At 46.5% G+C, this 9,991-nt stretch overlaps 1 protein-coding gene across 1 annotated transcript in view; it reads left to right on the top strand.

Annotated features, from left to right (window-relative positions):
- The first annotated feature begins 348 nt into the window (after window positions 1–348).
- The window catches only part of LOC132389351 (neuronal PAS domain-containing protein 1-like), a 210,767-nt gene continuing 201,124 nt past the window's right edge, over window positions 349–9,991 (top strand). The window contains exon 1 of the mRNA XM_059961864.1: window positions 349–447. The gene's annotated coding sequence lies outside the window, so the exon portion shown is untranslated. The remainder of the gene's footprint in view (window positions 448–9,991) is intronic.

Genomic DNA, 9,991 nt, shown 5'->3' with positions numbered 1-9,991 from the left:
AATATGCCAGCATTTACAGGGAGTTCCCGGGCGTGTGTCAGTATCCACTGGGTGTTCAGAATCAGAATCAGGTTTACTATCACTGACATAGGTCGTGAAATTTGTTACGTTGCAGCAGCAATACATTGAAATGCATTTTAAAAATTAACATAACTAACAATAAGACATTTTTTTTTAAAGGGCCATGGCCTGAAAGGTCATCTCTATAGACGCTGCCTGAGCTGCTGAGTTCCTCCAGCTCCTCCCATGTGTTGCTCCGGATTTCCGGCATCGGCAGACTTTCTCCTGTTTATGAGTAATGCAAAAAAGAGTAAAAAGTGAGGGGGTGTTCACGGAATTATGAAGTCCGTTCAGAAATCTGACGGCCGAAGAGAAGAAGGTGTTTCTAAAACGTTCAGAGACTCCTTTCAGGCTCCTCGCTGATGAGAAAAGGGCACATCCTGGATGGTGAGGGTCCACCCTCTTCAGGCGTCACTTATTGAAGATGAATTGAATTGACTTGACTTTATTATTTACATCCTTCATATACATGAAGAGTAAAAATCTCTACGTTACGCCTCCGTTCAAATGTGCAATCATAGTAATTTATAATAAACATTATATACAACAGGATAGTCAATATAATATAGAAATACAGTTACATCACCATGTATTAATCAGTCTGATGGCCTGGTGGAAGCCTGTCAGTCCTGGCTTTTGTGCTGCAGTACTGTTTCCCAGATGGTAGCAGCTGAAACAGTTTGTGGTCGGGGTGACTCAGGTCCCCAATGGTCCCTCAGGCCCTTTTTACGCATCTGTCTTTGTAAGTGTCCTGAATTGTGGGAAGTTCACAACTACAGATGCGCTGGGCTGTCCGCACCACTCTCTGCAGAGCCCTGCGATTGAGGGAGGGTACAGTTCCCGTACCAGGCAGTGATGCAGCCAGTCAGAATGCTCTCAATCGTGCCTCTGTAGGAAGTTCTTAAAATTTGGGGGAGTTCTTAGAACTTGGATGTCCTCAGTGGCGGGGAGACTACAATCGGCCCTCCTTATCCGTGGGGGATTGGTTCCGGGACCCCCCAGCGGATACCAAAAAAATGCAGATGCTCAAGTCCCTTATATAAAATGGCGTAGTATTTGCATATAACCTACGCACATCCTCCTGTATACTTTAAATCATCTCTAGATTACTTATAATACCTAATACAATGTAAATGCTATGTAAATAGTTGCTATACTGCATTGTTTAGGGAATAATGACAAGAAAAAATGTCTGTACGTGTTCAGTACAGACGCAACCGTTGTAGCTCTTCTGGGAACGCTGACGCTGCCGTGGCATCAGCCGGTCTCGATTCTCCCGGGATCTTTAAGTTCTTGAGGCTGTAGCGCTTTACATAGTTAGCCAGCCATCCCTTACTAGCCTTAACCTCCTTCTTCTCACTCACAACACAAGTAGCAAACGAGCGAGACACGAGGCGAACTTCCCGGTTTTCCCTACCCGTGGTTGGTTGGAGCCGCACATGCGGAACTCACGGATAAGGAGGTGGATCTGCCTGAGCTGAAGCTTTTCCCTGTCCTGTGCATTGGTGTTTCCACTCCAGGCGTGTGTGATGCGTCCGGTTAGAATGGTCTCCATAGTACATCTGTAGAAATTTGCGAGACCCTTTGGTGATGTACCAAACCTCCTCAAACTCCAAACGAAATATAGCGGCTGTCGTGTCTTAACTGCATCAATATCTTGGACCCAGGACAGATCTTTAGAGTTGTTGACGCTCAGGAACTTGAAACCGCGCACCCTTTTCCCGCTGCTGCTCCCTAGCCCAAACGCGGGACAATTTACTAACTGTAGTAAATGCTGAAATATTCCCAGGAATATTACCGGCATTCCCTGGGTATGAGCCAGTATTTAGAAAGTGTAGATATTTGCAACGTGCAAATATTTCCAACGCATTCCTTGAAGAATAGTAGGAGGAAACCAGGTCAGCTGGAGAAAACCCACACATTTCTCCATGGGGAGGCTGCACCAACTCCTTGCAGAAAATGAGTATTGAACTCTGAACTCAGTTGGCTCAAGGTGAAAGAGTGTCTACGCTACAGTGTCGCCGAGGGAGTGTTCAGTTGTAGAGGACGACTTTGGGAAGGAATCAGTATTTATTTGGAAATTCCAGGAGTTTGTCAGTATAAACTCAGACTGGCTTGTCTGAACTTACAGGGAGTTCTTGGGCACTTTTCAAATGGCCGTTGGGGTAAATGAGTGTAATCGTGTTCTCCGTTGGATGTGATTGGGTTCACAGGCTTTCTTCATATGCCATGGACCCCTACCTCGAGGTCTGCAGATCCCAGATTGGGAAGCCCTGATCGTACAGGAGCAAGCTCAAAATACTGGAGGAACTCAGCAAGCCAGGCAGCAAGACAATAAGCACTCAAGGATTTTGGCCGAGAGCCTTCACTGGGACTGAGAAGGAAGAAGCCAGAATAAGAAGGTGTGGGGGGAGGGGGAGCGGGAGGAGTACAGGCCAGGTGACGGGGGAGGTAGGTTGGTGGGGATGCGAGGGTGAAGTAAGAAGTGTTGAGGTGATTGGTGGGCAAGGTAAACGTTTGAAGCTGGAGGGAGAGGAGAGTGGACTATGGGAGAAAGGGACGGAGTGGGGGAATCCAAGGGAGGTGATGGGCAGGGGAAAAGAGAAAGGTTGAGAGGGGGGCTAAAATGGGGAGTAGAAAAAGAGACAAATGGAGCAGGGGAGCTAATTATCGGAATTTAGTATCAATTACTTTGTTATAGATGGCTTGGGTTTTCCTCCGAGTGTGTTATCACCTGGGTGTCAGTCGGTATTGATTTGGAGCCCCCAGCTGAGTAAATGCTGAAATATTCCCAGGAATATTACTGGCATTCCCTGGGTATGTGCCAGTATTTAGAATGTTTAGATATTTGCAAGGTGCAAATTATTTCCAATTTGTTCCCACGGGAATGTTAGTGTTGGCATTCCAGGGAATTTTCAGGGAGAAGTCAACTAATTCTGGTGACCATGTTTTCAGAAAGTCTGTCCATTTTCAGTTCCTCACAGACTGTATAAGGCCTTAATTAGGCCATTTGGCCCATCGAGTATTTTCTGCCATTCCATCACGGCTGTTTTATTTTCCCTCTCAACCCCATTCTCCTGCTTTCTCGTCATGACATTTGATGCCCTGACCAATCAAGAACCTATCAACCTTCATGTTAGGTATACCCAGTGACTTGTCCTCCACCACTGTCTGTGGCAATGAATTCCACAGATTCGCCACTCTCTGGCTGAATAAGTTCTTCCTCATCTCTGGTCTAATGGGATGTCCTTGTATTCCGAGGCGGTACTCTTTGGTCCTGGCCTCGCCCACTACTGGAAGCATCCTCTCCACATCTGCTCTGCCGAGGTTTTCAATGAGATTCCCACTCACTCTGCTAATCTCCAGTGAGCCTTCAAATACGCCTCAAACATTAACCCTTTCATTCCCTGGATCATTTCTGTGGACCACCTCTGTTCCTGCTCCAATGCCAGCACATCCATTCCTAGACAAGGGACACAAAGCTGCTCACAATACGCCAGAGCAAGCCGGATCTTCCGGTGGTCACCCGTTTTGATGCCACTTCGCATCCCCATTCCGACATGTCAGCCCACGGCCTCCTCTACTGTCGCGATGAGGCCACACTCAGGCCACAGGAGCAACACCTTATATTCCGTCTGGGTAGCCTCCAACCCGATGGCATGAACTTCGATTTCTCGAACTTCCAGAATGTGCCCCCCCCTTCAGAATTCCCCATCCCCATTTCCCTCTCACGTCCTTACCTGCCCATCACCTCCCTCTGGTGCTCCTCCACCTTTTTCTTTCTTCCATGGCCTTCTGTCCTCTCCTGTCAGATTCCCTCTTCTCCAGCCCCGTATCTCTTTCACCAATCAACCTCCCAGCTCTTTACCTCACCCCTCCTCCGCCAGGTTCCACCTATCGCCTTGTGTTCTTCTTCCCCTCCCCACCCCCACCTCCTTACTCTGACTCCGCGTCTGTTTTTTTCTCCAGTCCTTGCCGAAGAGTGTCAGCCTGAAACGTCAGCTCCACTCGTTTCCACACATGCTGCCTGGCCTGCTGAGCTCCTCCAGTATCTCCAGTTTGTATTGTTCACAATACTCCAAGAGCAGTCTGACCAATGCCTTCTAGCGCCTCAACAGAAGAACCCTACCTTTATATTTCAGTCCTCTCAAAATAAATGCTACTGCACGCTCTTCTGGTTGCCATGCTACAGGAAGGATGAGATTAGGCCAGAGTGGGTGCAGAAAAGATTCACAAGGACCTTGCCTGGATAAGAGGAATTAGATTACAAGGAAAGATTGGATAAACTGGAATTGTTTTCCCTGGATCAATAGGGTCTGAATGGTGACAATACAGAGGTATAAGAAATGTCATGTATCATAGATAGTTTAGAGAGTCAATGACTGTCCCATGGTTTGTTCGCGCCTCATGTGCTGTGTCGTACGATGTGGGTGATCACGGTCTTTCCATGATTGTTCCTGACAAATGTTTCTACAGAAGTGGTTTGCCATTGCCTTCTTCTGGGCAGTATCTTTACAAGACGGGTGACCCCCCAGCCATTATCAATACTTCTCAGAGGTCGCCTGCCTGGTGTCAGTGGTCGCATAACCAGGACTTGTGATCTGCACTGGCTGCTTGTACAACCATCCACCACCTGCTCCCATGGTTTCATGTGACCCTGACCGGGGGTCTAAGCAGGTGTTACACCTTGCCCAAGGGTGACCTGCAGGCTAGCGGAGGAAAGGAGCATCCTATGTATCCTTTGGTAGAGATGTATCTCCATCGAACCACCCTTCTCTCATGGTAAGGCTGTAAAACTGGAAGAAATATGATGAAGGTGAGAAGGATGAGGTTTAAAAAGAAAATGAGGGGGTACAGTTTGCACACAAAGCGTTACCTGGAATGAAGTGTCAGAGGAGGTGGTAGAGGCAGGGCTTAAAGGTGTGGAAATATGCATTGAACTTTGGATTTTTTTTAACCATTTGATGTAACAAAATGGAGTTGTACAAATCCTGGAGTGCTAAGCTAATATGTTGCAATGTACATACGTGGCTACAGGAAGTGTGCTTACTAAAGGAATACGTGACTGGAAGTTCCGAATGTACCGAGCATTGTGAAAAAATAAGGAAGTAACAGAGATGAGTCAACCACAGATTGAAGGTCACAACAGAAACAAAAAAGGCTGAGTTGTAAGTCTCCTACCATCCCTGGTGGGAGTGGAGAGGGACTGTCCCCTTGCAAGAAGTAGAGGGACTAGATAAAGAGGTACTCAGTGTTGGTATTGCGTTTTGTGAGGTCAGCGGAGAATTACTTGACAAAGGGATGAGGTGTTAGTGCAGATAGGTAGGGTTAATATAGAATAGATGTGATGGGCTGAAGGGTCTCTTTCTCTGCGATATACTGTAGCTCTATATCCCAGGCCTCTGGCACTGTGAGGCAGTGGTTGTAATAACTGTGTCACTGGATCTGTTTTAGATCTGGAATGTGTGATATTATTTTCAATACTTGTGCTAGTAATTATATGGAGTTCTAGGGAGTGTGTCAGTGTTTACAGGGAATTCCTGGGGATGTTTTAATGTTTATTGTCATTTCGCAGGAATGTGCCTCTATTTACTAGGGTTTCCTGTTAGAGTGTACGAAGAATTCCTGGTTATTACTAACATTTGTGGGAAGATCCAACAAGTGCTTACAAGTAATTCCTAGTCACTTTCACCATTTGGGGGGAAGGGGTTTCATATTCAGTTTTCCAAGAAGCTTGCCAGCATTGGTAGGGAATTTTCTGGAATCTGACATTTACGTCTCTACCAAAGGCAAGACACTCCTTCCCTCTGCTAGCCTGCAGGTCACCCTTGGGCAAGGTGTAGCACCTGCTTAGACCCTGATCAGGGCCATGTGAAACCATGGGAGCAGGTGGTGGATGGTCGTACGAGCAGCCGGTGCAGATCACAAGTCCTGGTTATGTGACCACTGACTCCAGGCAGACAATCTCTGATGAGTGTTGGCCATGGGGAGTCACCCGTCTTGTAAAGACTTTACCCAGAAGAAGGCAAGGACAAACCACTCTGTAGAAAAATTTGCCAAGAACAATCATGGTTATGGAAAGACCATGATCACCCATGTCATATGACACGGCAGATAATAATGATGTCATACGACATGGCTCGTAACAAACGAACAGCAACATTTAAAGGGGGTTCCCCAGAGGCTGCCAGCAATCTCAAGGAATCCCAATGAACATTATCAGCATTTACAGAGGGTTCCTTTGTGTGTTTCAACCTTGTTCCTGGGAACTTTTATATTTTTCCTCTGCTCTACTGGGAAAATTCCATTGTGTTTAGGGAGTTCCTGGGTGTCTGTCAGCACTTATACAGAGTTGCCAGGAGTGTTTTAGTAATTCAGAATCAGAATCAGGTTTATTATCACCGGCGTGTGACATGAAATTTGTTAACTTAGCAGCAGCAGTTCAGTGCAATACATAATCTAGCAGAGAGAGAAAAATAATAAATAAAATTAAAAGAATAATAATAAATGAACAAGTAAATCAATTACATATATTGAATAGATTAAAAATTAAAAAATAGATTAGTTCAGCATTTACCTGGAGTTCTGGGCAGTGCGTGTATATTCTCAGGAGTTGTTTAGTATTTACCGGGTATGCTGGAGGATGTATCAGTACACACAGGGTGTTCCCTGGAGTGTTTCACAGTATTTACACAAAGTCACTGAAAGATTATTGGTATTGATAGGTTGTCCTTGAACAATTGTCAGCAATCATATGGAGTTTTCTGGGAGAATGTAGATATTTATAAGATACTCCCAGTATTCTGTTAATATTTCCAGCATGTTCCTACTGTATATCTTTGGTTCCCTGGATCATGTCAGTATTTATTCGAGTTCCCTGATATGTGTCGGTACTCACAGGATTGTGTCAGTTCCAATGTGTATGTCTCGACCACAGCCAATCCAAACCCAGTCTGACCACAGCCAATCCAAACCCAGAGTAACCACAGCCGATCCAAACCCAGAGTAACCACAGCCAACCCAAACCTAGAGTGACCACAGCCAACCCAAACCCAGAGTGACCACAGCCGATCCAAACCCAGTGTGACCACAGCCGATCCAAACCCAGTGTGACCACAGCCAATCCAAACCCAGAGTGACCACAACCAATCCCATCCAGAACCATTATAAACCAGACCAGACTACAGCCAATCCAAACTAACCCCAAAAATACTTTGCAGATCGGGCAGCCACTGTGTAGAGGAATGTAGGGGACTTCTCATTAGAACAGGGTCACTAACCCAAAACGTTGCTAGTGTTTTTCTTTCCGTACAGATACTGACTGACCTGCTGAATTCTTCCAGCAATTTTTGGTTTTTATTTCGACCTGACCACAACCTATCCTGACCCAACCATGACTTTCTTAAGCCTGACCTCGACCCTTCTGACCCATCCACAACCTATCCTGACCTGACCATGACCTTTCTGACCCGTCCACAACCTATCCTGACCTGACCATGACCTTTCTGACCTGTCCACAACCTATCCTGACCTGTCCACAACCTATCCTGACCTAACCATGACAGATCCTGACCTGGCGATGACCTATCCTGACCTGACCATGACCTTTCTGACCCGTCCACAACCTATCCTGACCTGACCATGACCTTTCTGACCTGTCCACAACCTATCCTGACCTGACCACAACCTATCCTGACCCAACCATGACTTTCTTAAGCCTGACCTCGACCCTTCTGACCCATCCACAACCTATCCTGACCTGACCATGACCTTCCTGACCTGTCCTCAACCTATCCTGACCTGACCACAATTTACCCCAATCTGATCATGACCTACTTGACCTAACCATGACAGATCCTGACCTGATCATCACCTATCTTGACCTGACTGTGACCTATATTGACCAGACAAAACCGATTCTGACCCAACCATCACTTTCTTTAATCTGAACATGACCTTCCCTAACCTGACTCACTCTGAGGTCTTAATGTTTTTCCATAACCAACCCATCCGTATCTGCAGAAAGAACTGCTCCTCACACAGTGGCTCAGATGTAACCTAAGAATAGAAGATCCAGAAGAAAATCTCCCTGAGCTGGATAAGATTTGGCCCATCCTGACACCAACTGTTCCACAAGAATCCAGCCCATCATATAGTTAGTTCCCTCAGGGTGTGTGGAGAGCCAGACCTCAGTGGAAGGCCCAGAACTCTGGCTCCAGGAAACAACCAAAGGGGCTGATTGGTGGGACGGGGGGCGGGGGTCGGTTTGCACTCAACTGGGAGGCTCTGAGAGAGGACTGTACGTTTGGAGAGAAAAACCCACACAAAATGCAGGAGGAACTCGGCAGGTCAGGCAGCATCTATGGAGAAGAGTAAACAGTCGACGTTTCAGGCCGAGAAGCATCATCACGGCCCTTCATTTGGAGAGAGTTAAGCCTGCTTCAATAACCCAGTCTCCACTACCAAAGGGAAGGAATGCATGGCTTCTCACCTTTGTCTGAGGAGTGAGGTGACAAGCCTCGACAAGCCCTGGAGCAGAACGCACCACGGGGCTGGCCACATTGAGATGTCAGAAACATTAATATTAAAGAAGGAAAGATAATCTGTAGCTGTAGGGTAGCAGCCTGCACATTCTGCACTGTTGTCTGGCAGAGCATGAAGGGCACGACGGGATATGGGGAGGGAGCCTGGGACTGAGAGGGAACATGGATCGGCCATGATGTAATGGCGGAGTAGACTTGACGGGCCAAATGGCCTAATTCCGTTTCTGTATCTAAGGACGTCACATCATCATCGATAAAGATTAATTTCATTTGTCATGCATCAAAACTTACAATGAAATGCATCATTTGCATCAACAACCGACACGGTCTGAAGACGTGTGGGTGCGTGGGGTGCAGTCATGCTTCTGACACCAACATAGCGCGCAGTCAGCTCGCTGACCCTAACGCATCCATCTTTTTGGACTGTGGGAGGAAACCAGAGCACCTGGAGGAAACCCACGTGGTCGTGGGGAGAGCCTGCAAACTCCTCATGGACAGTGGCAGTAACTGAACCCTGATCTTACAGCTGTACTGTAAAGATCAGGACAGGCAATAGATTCCGGCCTTCCCTGCGATGTCCAGATTGCAAAGAAACTAAAGAAAAAGATGGGAAGAATCAGAGGCAGGTTTGTTCTCACTGGCATAAGTTGTGAAATTTGTTATATTTATGGCAGCAGTCCAAAGCAATATATAATAGTAGAGGAAAAAATGTGAATTACAGTAAGTATATATAAAATAGTTAAATTAAGTATGTAGTTCAAAAATAGAAATAAAAAAAAGTAGTGAGGTGGTGTTCATGTCCATTCAGGAATTGGACGGCAGAGGGGAAGAAGCTGTTCCTGAATCGTTAAGTTTGTGACTTCAGGCTCCTGTACCTCCTTCCTGATGGTAGCAATGAGAATAAGGCATGACCTGGTTGATGGTGGTCCTCAATAATGGACGCCACCTTTTTGAGGCAATGCTCCTTGAAGATAACAAGAAGATAACAACTCTGTGTACAAGATATTAAGAGGAATAGACAGAGTGGACAGCCAGCGCCTCTTCCCCATGGCACCACTGCTCAGTACAAGAGGACATGGCTTTAAGGTAAGGGGAGGGAAGTTCAAGGGGGATATTAGAGGAGGGTTTTTCACTCAGAAAGTGGTTGGTGCGTGGAATGCACTGCTTGAGTCAGTGGTGGAGGCAGTTACACTAGTGAAGTTTAAGAGACTACTAGACAGGTATATGGAGGAACTTAAGGTGGGGGGGTTATATGGGAATTTGGCACGACATTGTGGGCCGAAGGGCCTGTAATGAGCTGTACTATTCTATGTTCTATGTAAGATGTCCAGGAGGCTGGTGTCCATGATGGAGCTGACTGAGTTTACAACTCTCTGCAGCTTACTTCG

The sequence above is a fragment of the Hypanus sabinus genome, unplaced genomic scaffold (genome assembly GCF_030144855.1).
Source record: "Hypanus sabinus isolate sHypSab1 unplaced genomic scaffold, sHypSab1.hap1 scaffold_543, whole genome shotgun sequence".
Taxonomy (NCBI): domain Eukaryota; kingdom Metazoa; phylum Chordata; class Chondrichthyes; order Myliobatiformes; family Dasyatidae; genus Hypanus; species Hypanus sabinus.
This window is presented reverse-complemented; position numbering and strand designations above follow the sequence as displayed.